Genomic DNA, 14524 nt, shown 5'->3' on the forward strand with positions numbered 1-14524 from the left:
GTTAGGGAGACTCATATCTTCCCTGAATGAAGCTTGCAGTTATAAAAACAGAGGCCCAGATGGAATAGTCTCTCCCTGCTGGCCCGGCGGCCCAGTGCCAATTTCCTTGCCAAGGTGACAAGCAGGTATGTGAGGGACGGAATGGTGCTGTGTATTATGTACGTGAGGGAGAAGTGAGTAAGTTGGCTTGGGATGAAACAAAATTATAAAAATCAATCGAGGTACTTAAATCTGAATCTGAAGTTGTTCTAAAAAATTTAGCTGATTTTAACTGATCTCAAGTCCAGGGTTATTTCTGCCCACCTTGAGATTCTTGTGTCTTCATTAATAATTCCAAACAATAAAAGGCTCCTGATATCACCCATTTCCTTGACGTGCCTTTGACAGTCATTATTCCTGAGATCATTTCTTCATAGACAGATCCAAGTCAAGAAGGTTCTTCACACCTGACCCCAGAGACCCGCATCTCTTAACATTCATGGAAAAAGCATAAGTTCTCTATTTGGCAATAATTCCTTAAAAGTTGGACTTTGGTCAGATCTGGGTTTAAATCATGGCCCTATCCTTTATTAGCTATGTGAGACCCATCAGGCTACTTTATATCTTGGGGTCTCAGTTTATCCTGAAAAAAAAGTCAGATTAAGTCACTCAACTTACAAGGAAATCATAATAGTTAATGAAATCATAGCTACAATGCTTGGTGGAATGCCAAATATATTATCCAGAAAACCTTGATAAATGGTGACTATTATTAATGTATAACTTTTCACTCACACAGATTCATATTCTTAAGTCTGCTTTAACGTAAGTAATAAATGCAGCCTCCCATCTACAGTACTTTCAAGGCACATGCCAAGTTAAGTTCCACAACACCCTAACATGTTCCAGTGCTTAAATCTTACTTAATAATAAACATGAAATGTTATTTCTTAGAGACAAAAATTTAAATGCAATACAAGTTGAGAGGTAACATAAAGATTTAAATTTGTATCACAGGAGCACAAGTTAAGAGATAACTTCATTTAAAAAGTGGGAAAGGGGACTAGAGATTCAGCAAAAGTATTGAAGTAGTTAGTTAACAAGGCCCTTGTGAATCACAGAATTAACCAAGAACTTTCAGATGTCCAAGCTGGGTTTAGAAAAGGAAGAGGAACCGGAGATCAAATTGCCAGGATTCCCTGGATCACAGAGAAAGCAAGGGAATTCCAGAAAAACATCTACCTCTGTTTCATCGGCTACACGGAAGTTCCTGACTGTGTGCAGCATAAGAAACTGTGGAAAGCTCTTAAAGAGATGGGAATACCAGACCATCTTACCTGTCTCCTGAGAAAGCTGTATGCGGGTCAAGAAGCAACATCTAGAACCCTGTATGGAACAACTGATTGGTTTAAGATTAAGAAAGGAGTAAGACAGGGCTGTCTGCTGTCACCCTGGCTGTTTAATCTATACACTGAGCACATTGTGAGAGATGCTGGGCTTGTCACGTTACAAGCTGGAATCAAGATAGGCAGGAGAAACATCAACGACCTCAGATATGCGGATGATACCACTCTAATGGCAGAAAGTGAAGAGGAACTAAAGAGACTCTCTATGAGAGTGTAGAAGGAGAGTGAAAAAGTCGGCTTAAAACCAAATATTAAAAAAAAAAAAAAAAAACTAAGATCATGGCATCTGGCCCCATTACTTCATGGCAAACAGAAGGGGAAAAGGTGGAAGTAATGACAAGATTTCCTCTTCTTGGGATCTAAAATCACTGCAGATGGTGACTGCAACCATGAAACCAGAAGATGTTTTCTTCTAGGCAGGAAAACGATGACAAACCTAGATGGTGTGTTGAAAAGCAGAGACATTCCTCTGCCAACAAAGGTCCGTATAGTCAAGGCTATGGTCTTCCCAGTGGTCACATACAGTTGTGAAAGCTGGACTGTAAAGAAGGCTGAGTGCTGAAGAACTGATGCCTTCGAACTGCGGTGCTAGAGAAGACTCGTGAGAGTCCCTAGGATAGCAAGGAGATCAAACGAGTCAATATTAAGGGAAATCAACCATGAATACTCATTGGAAGGACTAATGTTGAAGTTGAAACTCCAGGATTTTAGTCATTTAATGCGAACTGACTCACTGGAAAAATCCCTGATGCTGGGAAAGATTGAGGGCAGAAGGAGAAGCGGGCATCATAGGACAAAATGGATGGATGGTATCACTGATGCAGTGGATATGAACTTGGGCAAACTTCAGAAAATGATGAGGGACAGAAAGGCCTGGAATGCTACAGTCCACAGGGTTGCAAAGAGTCAGACATGACTGGGTGACTGAACAACAAACCATAAAAATATAAAAAAATATTTTTCATATATTTGGATTGTAAAAAACATTATAAGCTTCAAAGGGGATGAAGAAAATACTGACTAGGATTAATAAAGGTATTTCCAACACACCTATTTCAAATCACAGAAAACAAAATTTTAAAGTGATCAGAAGCTTATGAAAACAGTTACAACTAACAAGGCTTAATTTAAAGAATCAAGATTCTTTGACTTAAAAAAAAAAAACAACTTTTTAAACCAGTAAGAGAAATACAGCCTCTGAAAAACAAAATAACTATATCAATAAATGATAAAAATATAATGCTAATAACTAATAATCCCCTCAGACTCAAGTTTACTAGTAATTAAAAACATAAATATCATTGTCCTCTATCATATTAGCAGAGATTTTAAAATTATAGGTCTCTGAGCACCAAGAGCTTGAGAAGATAGGTAATACATCTTTGAAATGAAAAGTGTCAATCCATTGAAAATATATACTAAGGAATGGAGAATATTCAGACTATTTTCATTTACTGGAAAGGTGGGTAGAGCAGGTCACTTAACTGAGGGAGGAGGAGAGAAGAAGGTATAGTAATCATGGGCTGAGGCTGAGACAAGCCTCCAGTGACTTGCTCAAAAACATTTTCATCTTTCAGTACAAGCAATTGTTTCCAGAAATGAGAATGTGAAGAATTGAAGAGCTCCAGTTCCTTGGGGGATGGTGGGGACAGAAATAGAGAAGCAAAGTCTTACAAGAAGATGAGATGTGCAAAACAAGCTTGTTTTACTCCTCTCTGACCCTTTACTTATATTTTTTTAAGACTCTAAGATAAAAGTCTAGATAATCTAAAAAAGCACATTTGGTTCTTCAATTTTCATTTTCAATAATTTTCCAGCTGTAAATACAATGGTCATCTTAAAGCTATAAAACAATATATAACTATATATTCCCTATTAGAAGCTTAGATATAATGAAAGTATTAAATTTGTTTCTACAGTTTCTGTCTTTTGCTTCAGGACTATCTGCCATATCCTACTGAAAAAGAAAATGTTTGTAAGGGCATAAATCTAACTGTACTACCAAAGAGAGTGGAAGAAATCAGGGAAGCCAGAAAAGAGTTTCTGTTATTTTAAAATAAATATGTTTAACTATGATTATGAGTGGAAAAGAACTCCATCTCAGTTGGGAGCAATAATTACTGGCTTTAACTTTCAGGAGTTGTGAAATAATACAAAGGAGTCTGAAAACAAGACAAAACTCAGAGATACAACAAATTAGGCTTTACATGCAATACACAGAATAAAAAGGGCAATTATAAACAGGGAAAGTCACAATGATAAAATACTGGCCTTACATTTTTTTAAATCAAAATCCTACCTAGCTACTTTAAAAGCTGATGTTTGGCAAGTTACATTACCACTTTGTACAACATTTGCCCATATCTATAAAATAAAATGGTTAAAGAAGCAGCTTTTGAAGCTTCTACTTCCATGATTAATTCATTTTTTCCTCTCACGGTCTATGAATTCTATGCCGTGCATAGCTATAGACAGAAAATGACTAGCAAGTCAACCTGCTAACAAGAATAAAAATTTAATTGTTTTAGCAAAATTTTGTATGCTTTTTTGACTACTTCTTGCTGGTGGTAGTAATAGTATTTTTTGCCTTCATTTGTTTTTGCTGTAATTTTTTAATATTGAGGCAAACTCAGGTTTTTCTCATCACTGGCTGATGGAAATGAGGTACACTCCTAAATCCATGACCACAATAACTTCTGTTCTTCCCATCTTACAATGTTTATATCACTTGATGAGTCAGTAAGATACATAAATTTGTACCTATAACTCTTTGATAAGACACCTTAACATACCTATTTAACTAACTACAAGATAGTTATGTGGGCAAAATAAATCTGAAGAAAAATTACAGACTGAATTATGGTCCATACCAAGCAAATTAAAAAGCTACCAATATTACCTGTGAAAATACCCAATCTTGTTTTCCTTCCTAAGACAGATACAGTTCAAGGTTAAACAAACGGAAGAGTCATATTCAACAGCTGGGAGAGGTTTATAAGACTTCAACTGCAGTGGAAACCACTAGTAGAGTACACTGAGAAGTAAAAATAACCAAAATAAGGAAAGTTTTGAATTATTCTAAATAGTGCATAAAGCTATACCTTGATTCTGGCACACAAATTATTTCACTTACAAAGTAAATATTTTATGTATGATGGGGAAATAAAACACAATTAAAGAGAAAATAAAATTTTATTCACTATCTGAGCTCAAAGAAACAGATGCTATTTTTCAACTACTTTTTTAAACATTGCCATCCTTTTCTTCAAACATTTCTATTTTGAGGGGCAAATTCTTCTGACTGAAATGAAGTATCATCACCTTTCAGTTTAGAGAAATTTTAAGTCAAGATTTTCTATTACTTCCTTAAATCCTTAACTTTCTCTACAAGAGGAAATAAAATTAGGAGGTGTAACTTTATTGGTAACATTGAAGAGTCATTCCACTCTGTAGTTTTTTAATATACACAAGGATAGACCCATTCTCTCCTGAAACTCTCTCTGGTCCTTTTGGAAGGTACAACTCTGCCTTCAATTTGCCACAGCATCACTTAATTTACCGCAGCAATTCATAGGAGTGCAGCAACTAGCTGATTTTGTTGATAGATTTCATGAAATTAATTAAATATCTGCAGGCTATATGTCCTGAATTTGTATGTACTAACCAAGATAGTTTTGAATGTCATTCAGATAGGTTATTAGTTCAACAAATATCTACTTGCATGGATAATATGCCTCACTATAATTGCTGGTAGAGAAACAAATTTAAGTATTGGTACTGTTTCAAAAGCATTTACCAACCTCATAAGAGGCTTTTCCTTCAATCGAGTTAACCAAGGTTTTAAATTACATTAAAATAAACTCTATAAAGAAAAGTGGGTTTAAAATAAATTTGATAAAGTTTCTCCTTAAGAAGTTCAAGTTCTTGAGTTTCTGTTTTACATTAGGTCTTGGAAGAACACAAAAGAATTCACTTTAAAATCATACAAAATTATATATTCAATTGTGTATAGAAGAAGCTGGTGAGAATGCCCTCCTATATAAGCAACTGCAGTGTTCTGTATGCAAAATTTTTAATAATTTAAACTGTCCTGATTCTTCTTTGTAAATTGAGAAACAATCATATCTTTCTAAGCAGTAATGGAGGAAGACTAATGCTTTGTGCATTTTTATATATTTGAGGTCATTTTTTCCACAATGTAATACATTTGACAGCTGGGTTTGTCATATTTTACTAGTTCATGTACATTAAATGCTAAATAATACTGTTTTTAAGTTTTGTGCTGTAAGAAAAAGTGGAATAAACTTTAATTCTGCTACAAAAATTAAATAAGTAAAATTTTAAAACCTGGCTACGTACATAGCTCACAAACTCATATGGGAAGACAAAAACATTGTATCATCGACTTTGCAGAAGTGCTGAGGCCATGGTCTGCACAGGAGACCAGACCATAGAGGCTGACAGTGAACCAGCAGGGCATCTGGGAAGGGATAACTTCACTGAGGCTGAAAGGCAAAGACCAGGAAGAGTGTTTCATGACAGAAGAACTGTAAACAATTCCAGAAAGGAGTAAAACAGCATGGATTGCTTTAGAAATATAAGATATTCAATAATGTTGGAGCATAAAGCAGAGGGAAAAGGAATACTCTCACAGAGAAAAGAGAGATGTAGAAAACAGCCCAGAACGAACAGCAAAAGATGAATATAGAACAAAAGTAGCAGCCAGATCAAGAAGGGACTCAATATGCCAAGAAGCTTGACCTCTATCTATGAGCAAAAGAGCGCCAGGGATGAGAGGGCTTTAGCAAGAAAGTAGAGTTCATCATGGTGGGAGATGGACCCCTCTACGGGTAGTATATAGCACATGGACTAGGGGTACAGCAAACGACTGTAGGGGCAGTGGGAGGAGGCTGGCGTTAACATTTCAGGCTAAAGTCACTAACTTTACTTCAACAGATAGTTAAAACATGACACAAAAGATCCTATCCATTTTTATAATATGTCTATGTATGAAATGCTTCCCCATTTCACAGTGGCTGGTGGCTCAGACGGTAAAGAATTACCTGCAGTGTGGGAGACCTGGGTTCAATCCCTGGGTCGGGAAGATCCCCTGGAGAAAGAAATGGCTAACCACTCCAGTATCCTTGCCTGGAGAATTCCACGGACAGAGGAGCTTGGTGGGCTACAGTCCATGGGGTCACAAAGAGTTGGACACGACTGAGTGACTAATGCTTTCACTTAAGTATGAAATGTTATTTACAAATATGATAAATAACCAATATTAGGGTTGACATTAAAGTCAAAAATAATATTGAGATAGGGTTTCAAGTTTTAAAATGCTCAACCAGCCTTCAACCAATATATATCCCATCTTAAGACACTGTCAATCTATACCACAGTTTTCTATTTCCTCTTTTGATTAAGGGAAAACTTTATTTTATTGTAGTATTTTTGTTAGCTTGCTTTCTGACCAAAGTTTCCATAGGGTACTTCAGAAACAAGATACCAGAACAAATAAAAATAAAACAAATTTTAAAAGGCTTAAGAAGTCAATTATCACTGATTGAATATCATGTTACTTATGTAACATATAAAATGAATGAGTAAAAGATATTAAAGACCTGAAATTACAATCTTGATCAAGAGTTATTACCCAAAGTTATTAGCAAAGAAAATTTTGAGAAATACCCATTCTAAATCAATCATGGTTGCATTTTCAAAATAAACATTATTGTTGACAAAAGTCTACATAAACCCATTAATAAAAGGGTAGCCAATACCTTAAAAAGTAAAAAAAAAAAAAAAAATGGGATGCTTGATGCAGAGGCTAAAACAAGCGCTAAATGAAAGTCAAATACAGTTTAACATTAGATATCAGATTAGCCTTAAAGCACATCTAAATTAGTAAAACTGATTTTGAAGCATTTTGCATTCTTCTTAAATTTTTATGTGATTCAACAGCAATGATACTCTGCAACTATTGGCTTCATTTTTAGATATTTACTTAAGATAGTACACCTACTGTTTTGGACATAAGTTTATCCAGTTTTAGAATGAGTTGATTCCTGAATAGTAACTTTAATACAAAGCCTATCCAGAGTATTAGCTTTTTCTTGTATCTCTGTTGGTCTGCAGTTTAAGCTCTACTGCAACATTCATGTTATTTTTGTTTTTAACTTAACTATGTAAAACAAAAAAAAATCTTTGGAACTGTAATCACCATCTATCACTCAACCTAAAATTTTTAAATACCACACTAGTGTTATTCTACAACTAAAAAACCAACAGGGAAATTTTCAATCTGTCGGTTGACAAATTTCATCTAGTTAATGCCATACCTACAGTAAAGCAACATATTACTTTCCAAATTATGTGCAGTAGACATAAAACACACTGTATAAATTCATGGGTGTCCTAAATCAGAAAACACATAGAAAACAAGTACTTTCTGTCCCCTTTAGCAACACTGCTTTTAATGTCAATCTGGGATATGCAAAACAATGATGATAAGTGAACATACAAAAGCACTAGAGTCACACAGGAAATCATGAGTCAAAGTGCCACCTGTAATGAAAGCGGGAAAAAAAACACTATGATGTGGAGCAGGGGATGTTAACTTCATGTCTTTAGTAAAGAACCACATTTTGTGAGGACCCAATCTAGCAGGTCACTTAGACAAGCAGAGAAATTCTCCTAAACACTGAGTCCTCTGCATCTTGGACCAAGAAGCCTGTTCTCACTTTTCATCACTCCTGCTTTTCTTTTTTTTTTTTTTGATCACTCCTGCTTTTCTCCATTCCCAGAAGTAGTCATTATTTCATTTTAATGCACTGCCAAATGGACACTGGATTTCTTTTAAAAAGACCTTATGTTTCTCACATCTCACATTCACATTCACAGTCTACACATTCTCACAAAGTCAACAACATCTTCACTCATTCATCTGAATTTTCCCCTATTCCATTTCCAAACCAGCATCCACTATAAACTTACTAATAATCATGTTTTAACACCAATATAGAAAATACACACACATTTACTAATCAGAAGACTTCAAGTCTGAGAGAATGAAGACACAGAAATTTACTGACAGGACACAGCACGGAATCAGTGTTCAAGGGCCATTCCCACCACCCACGGCACTGTAGTGTATTTTGAACCTACACAATATTCTTAAGAGCAGAACACAAAAATACACTGCTACAAGAACACTCTCAACCAGCAGGCAGCCTTTCCTCATTAGCTTTAACATGTCACACAGCCCTTTGCTTACTGATGCAGAGCAGCCAAAAGGGAGATGGAGTTTACGAGCAAAAGCAAGACTGAGTTGGCTAATTACTTACCTTCTACGTATGACAGGCTTGCTTGTTTAACTTTTTGTTTCCTCTCTTGTCATAGCTCAACGGAAAATGGTTGTGATTCAGCAGAAGTTTGAACCTGACAATCAAAAAGAATGTTGTAAGAAAAAACTGGGAAATTAAAGTTCCCTCCAGTACAGTCTTTCTTTCCCTGCCCTCTGTGCGTGTTTCTCTCTCGTGTGCTCTCTCTGCAAGGCAGCTACGTAGTGGTCTATAAATATTGACCCTGACACTTGCTCAGTGCTTTACTTGCTCATGGCACAGGTCCGTGTTACTGAACACCGTGGTAATACTCCGGCAAAGTTCTCAGCTGCTCAGACAAAGCTGTGGATTGGCTCACTACCCAGCAACCCTGTGCCTGCCTGGAAATACCATTTTTCTGCCAGCTTTACAGATGCTATGGGCCTTTCCTGAGGCCCAAATCAGGCACAGAAGGGCAATTATGAGGTTTGTCTGAAGAAATACAGTTTTCCTCAAGCAGGTGGAGGGAAGAGGGGGCTGGATGCAGTGGAAGCCAAGAAAGGAAATACTGCCTTTGTTTTGGCCAAACAATATAATTTCAAACCCTTTATAAACGTCATACCTTAATGTCATTTAATCAAGCTTTATAAAACTGAATTACTACATACTATGAATAGCCAAAAGACACAGGAGAGTGTTTTTGCAATTGTTTCTAATATTGCTTCTCACTGAATAAGGCTGCATTGACTGAGTAAGTGACCGCAAAGAAATGTTTCAACATGAATAAATTCATTTCTAGACTGATTGAAGTGCACAGGAAAGTATAGTATTAACCAGATCAAATTAAGTACTTTCTGAAAGAGGCTAAAATATAATCTGGAAATTATATGAATCAACATATGACATGAAATACTTCTAGATTTTCAATGATGACAATTTAAGTTTTATTATTTTTAAATAAGGATAAAATCTAACCCATGACTATATAATTTGTAGGTGATATAAACAAGGTCACCATCATCTACTGTACCACATATAATGTCCACAGTATGAATAATTAGAAAATAAATTAAGCATATATTTTTATTCTTCTTGTTGAGACTAATCATATGTTTACCTAATTGAAATGTCATCTCGATTAATAAAGAGTAAAGGAAATTTAGGAAATATCTGGTCACTTATTTATTTAATAGATGAGAAAAGTCACCTCCAGGCTGCTTAATTTACACAATCACATGGCAAGTTTGTGGCAGGGCCAAAACCAGAAGCCCTTGATCTATTGCTCACAAAGCTGTGCTCCTTCTACTACAAATTCATTTTTAGGTTCAAACCCTGATTTTCATACGAAATCTTACCAAAAGCCTTATCAGTAAATGTAAACATTATAGCTAGAGAAATAACCAGCATAAAACAAAAATAGTCTTTACAAGTGTAATTGACTACCCTTACCAAAAAGTTAAATACAAGAATTAGCTTTCTAGCAGTTAAAATCTACTTTTTCTTGCTTCATTTAATAATCAACATTTGCCCAATAAATTAGCTTAATACCAGGAGAGGGGTATGTTAGGTCCTGAGGAGTTAGGTGCCCCTCAGTTAGGTGCTGAGGAGCCCAAGATGAAACACAGTTCCTACTCTGAGACTTTTCAGTCCAATTTCACAGGGGGATGGGGGGTGGGTAATGACAAAACAGCATGTTAATACAGTGATGCAAACTAGGAGGGCAGCAAGGGTGCCTGACACATGAGAATCTGAGCCAGTATGAAGTGAGGGGACACAGGAAATTCCTCAATCAAGACTTTAAAGGTGATGCAAACAGAGAGAAATATCACATTCTTTGATTAGGAAAATCAATACTGTCAAAATGACTATACTATTCAAAACAATGTACAGATTCAATTCAATCCCTGCCAAACTACCAATGACATTTTTCATAAAATTAGAACAGAAAACTTTTAATTTGTATGGAAACACAAAAGACCCCAAGTAGTCAAATCAAACTGAAGAAAGAAAAACAAAGCTGGAGGAATCAGACTCCCTGAATTCAGACTATACTACAAAACTACAGTTATCAAAACCATGTGGTACTGGCACAAAAACAGAAATATAGATCAATGAAACAAAATAGAAAGTCCAGAGATAAACCCACACACCTACGGTCACCTAATGTATGACAAAGGAGACAAGAATGTACAATGGAGAAAAGACAGTCTCTCCTATAAACAGTGCTGGGAAAACTGGACAGCTACATGTAAAAGAATGAAATTAGAACAGTCACTAACACCATATATAAAAATAAACTCAAAATGGATTAAAGACCTAAATAAGTCTTTAAAGTAAGGCCGAATACTATAAAACTATCAAAGGAGAACACAGAACACTACTTGACAAACAGTACCAAGATCTTTTTCAATCCACCTCCTAGACTAATGGAAATAAAAATAAAAATAAAACAAATGAGGTCTAATTTTACTTAAAAGAGCTGCACAACAAAGGAAACCATAAACAAAAAGAAAAGACAACCCTCGAAATGGAAGAAAATATTTACAATTGAACCAATTGACAGGGATTAATCTCCAAAATATACAAACAGCTCATGCAGCTTAACATCAAAAAAAACAAAACAAAAACACATCCAATCAAAAAATGGGTGGAAGACTGAAACAGATCTTTTTCCAAAGAAGACATATAGATATCCAAAAAGTATATGAAAAGATGCTCAACATCACTAACTTTTAGAGAAATGCAAATCAAAACTACAATGAAATATCACTTCACACAAGTCAGACTGGCCATCATCAAAAAAATCTACAAACAATAAATGCTGCAGAGGGTATGGAGAAAACAGAACCCTTGCACTGGGGATAGGATTGTATATTCCCAATGTATATATACCAATGCTATTGGTTTAGGCACTAAGGAGGACAATAAGGAGGGTCCTTAAAAAACTGAAAAGAGAGCAATCTTACTCCTGAGGAGAAACCTGAAAAAAACCATAATTCAAAAAGAGACAAGCACCCTGATATTTACTGCAGCACTATTTATGATAGGCAGGACATGGAAGAAACCTAAATATCCACCAATAGGTGAATGGATAAAGAAGATGGGGTACATATATAAATGGAATATTATTCAGCCATAAAAAGAATGAAATAATTCCATCTGCAGCAACACAGATGGATCAAGAGACAGTCACACTGAGTAAAGTCAGACAGACAAAGATAAATGTTATTATCACTTACATGTGGAATCTAAACAAAAAAATGTACAAATAAACTTAATTACAAAAAAGAAATAGAGTCACAGATGCAGCAGAAAAACTGATGGTTACCCAGGGGAAAAGGGGGGGGGGGATAAATGATGAGATTAGGACTGACACGTACTCACTACTATATATAAAATAGATAAACTAATAATACCAGTGTATAGCATAGGAAAGAGTGGATATATGTATATGTATAGCTGATTTCCCTTGTTGTACACCTGACACTAACAACATACTAAATCAGATACACCCCAATAAAAAATTTTAAAAAAAGAATGAGTAGACAGCAGTGAGACAAAGATGAGAAAGAATAACACAATAAAGACAAGGAGGCAAGAGAAAAATGATATGGAATTTCTAAATTCTCTTTTACTGGAGCACAGGATGTAAAGCAGGAAATGGTTAAATGACAAAAAAAAGGACTAGAAGGAGAAAGGTGATGATGGGTTATATATACCAGGTTAAAAAACTGGGTTTTATATAGTAGGTGAGTAGTCTTCAACTATTTTTATTCACAGACCCTTAAAATAATTTTGAAAAGTATGTAACCATTAACACATTATCAAGTTAATGCCTACAATTTTTCACCTGTGGTAAAATATGTACTTGAAAAGAATTTAATTTCCACTCTATTGGAAATACTGACATTTTAAACATTTTAAAATAAAACTTCTATCAACTATTTTAAGAATATGCAATAGAAACTAAATTCAGGGTCATAAAATTGTTATGCATTTTAAAAATACACGAATAGACTCTTCTTGTTATGCATTTTAAAAATACACGAATAGACTCTTCTTTCAAGCTGAAAATTTTTCATTACTATTTTATCAACCTTCATTTCCATCTCACTTCCTCAGAGAATTCTTACATAATGTATTTTGTAACTAAAATTCTTTTATTTTTCACCCTAAACCTCTCTGCAACAAAAAAATGTTCATACTTTTCCACAAGAAAAATCTAAGAAATTAATTTAAATTGTTTAATTGCTAAGTTTTCTATGATCCCGGCTACAATGCACCATAGTATGATTTGGGATGGATATGCCTTTCTTTCGTAAGGTTAGAGGAAAACTGCTATGAATAAAGCATTGCTCTGACCCAGATCAATATTAAAAGAAATGCATGTATAAAAGTTGAGAATCTGGACACTCACTCCATTAAAACCATTTATTCAATTGCTAAGTGAAAGAAGCTAGTCTGAAAAGGTTATATACTGAGTGATTACAATTATATGGCATTCTGGACCAGACAAAACTAGAGAGACAGTAAAAAGATCAGTGGCTGCCAAGGGTTTGGGTGGTGAGGGGGGAGGGGGGATGAGCAGGCAGAACAGGGGAATTTTAGGGCAGAGAAGCTATGTGTTTTGGCTTTATTTTGACACTGTAATGGCAGATACATGATATAACACATTTGACAAAATAGAACCATCACAAAGAGAGAACCCTAATGAAAATTAGGGACTTTAGTTAAGTCTCTTGACTTCCTGAAGCGTGTGGTCTAAAAGAGAATATTATTGAGTGATTATTGCCTAATAGAAAATGTAGAACTATCTCTAACACTAAAACTCTGACAGATGGGTATGCTTTTGCCTTTTTCAAGAAAAAGACAATGAGTCTTGGGGTTATAAAGTGACTTGCCTGAAGCCATACAGCTCATAATCAGTAGATGTGAGACCCAGGTCACATTGTCTGACTGGACAACTGGACCACATACTGCCTTCTATCAGGCAATTGGACAGAGGCAGCCAAGGACAGGCAAGGAGGAGGACTATCCAGCACCCTCATGCAGTCAGAAAGGAACTTAAGCTTCATCATACAGTTCTCTCAAGAAACTCCTAGAATTTTGAGGCTTAAAGGGTAGCAAGAAGATGAGATGAAGAAATTAATCAGTGGATATCAGTGGACAAAATTAAAATGATTGATATGCCCTATAAAAAATAACTTGAAGGGTTTTGTCTTTGATTTGACTGAAGGGGAAGGACTACATAAAGCCAAAGGTGTGCAGACTTAACACTGCCAAAATAGTTCTTTCCAACTTTATTTATAGATTCAATGTCATCTCCACCAAAATCCATCAGGTATTTTTGGATATTAACAAACTCACACTAAAGTTCATACAGAGAGGCAAAAGACCTAGAATAGCCAACGCAACATTAAGTAAGAGCAAAGTTGAAAAACAATAACATCAAGACTTCCTATAAAGCTATAGTAATTATGACAGTGTAATATTAGAGAAAGAAAAGAAATCAATGGAACAACAGAAAGCACAGAAATAGACTCACTTAAGTAAAGTCAACTAATCTTTGACAAAGGAGCAGAGGCAAAACAATGAAGCAAAGACAATCTTTTCAACAAATGGTGCTGGAACAACTGGACATTCATAGGCAAAAAAATTGAATCTGGACACAGATCTTATACCATTCACAAAAATTAACTAAAAATAGATCACAGATCTCCCATGTAAAGTACAAAGTTGTAAAACTCTTAGAATATAATACAGGATAAAACCTAGATGGCCTTGGATATGATGATGACTTTTTAGATAAAACAACAAAGG

At 35.3% G+C, this 14524-nt stretch overlaps 1 protein-coding gene across 6 annotated transcripts in view; it reads right to left on the reverse strand.

Annotated features, from left to right (window-relative positions):
• Positions 1-14524, reverse strand: part of BMPR1B (bone morphogenetic protein receptor type 1B) — a 423394-nt gene that overhangs the window by 154104 nt on the left and 254766 nt on the right. For all 6 annotated transcript variants that reach the window (XM_065907204.1, XM_065907198.1, XM_065907205.1 and 3 more), the window contains one exon: positions 8729-8822. The gene's annotated coding sequence lies outside the window, so the exon portion shown is untranslated. The remainder of the gene's footprint in view (positions 1-8728; positions 8823-14524) is intronic.

Source organism: Muntiacus reevesi, chromosome 16, assembly GCF_963930625.1.
Source record: "Muntiacus reevesi chromosome 16, mMunRee1.1, whole genome shotgun sequence".
In the NCBI taxonomy this organism is placed as follows: Eukaryota; Metazoa; Chordata; class Mammalia; order Artiodactyla; family Cervidae; genus Muntiacus; species Muntiacus reevesi.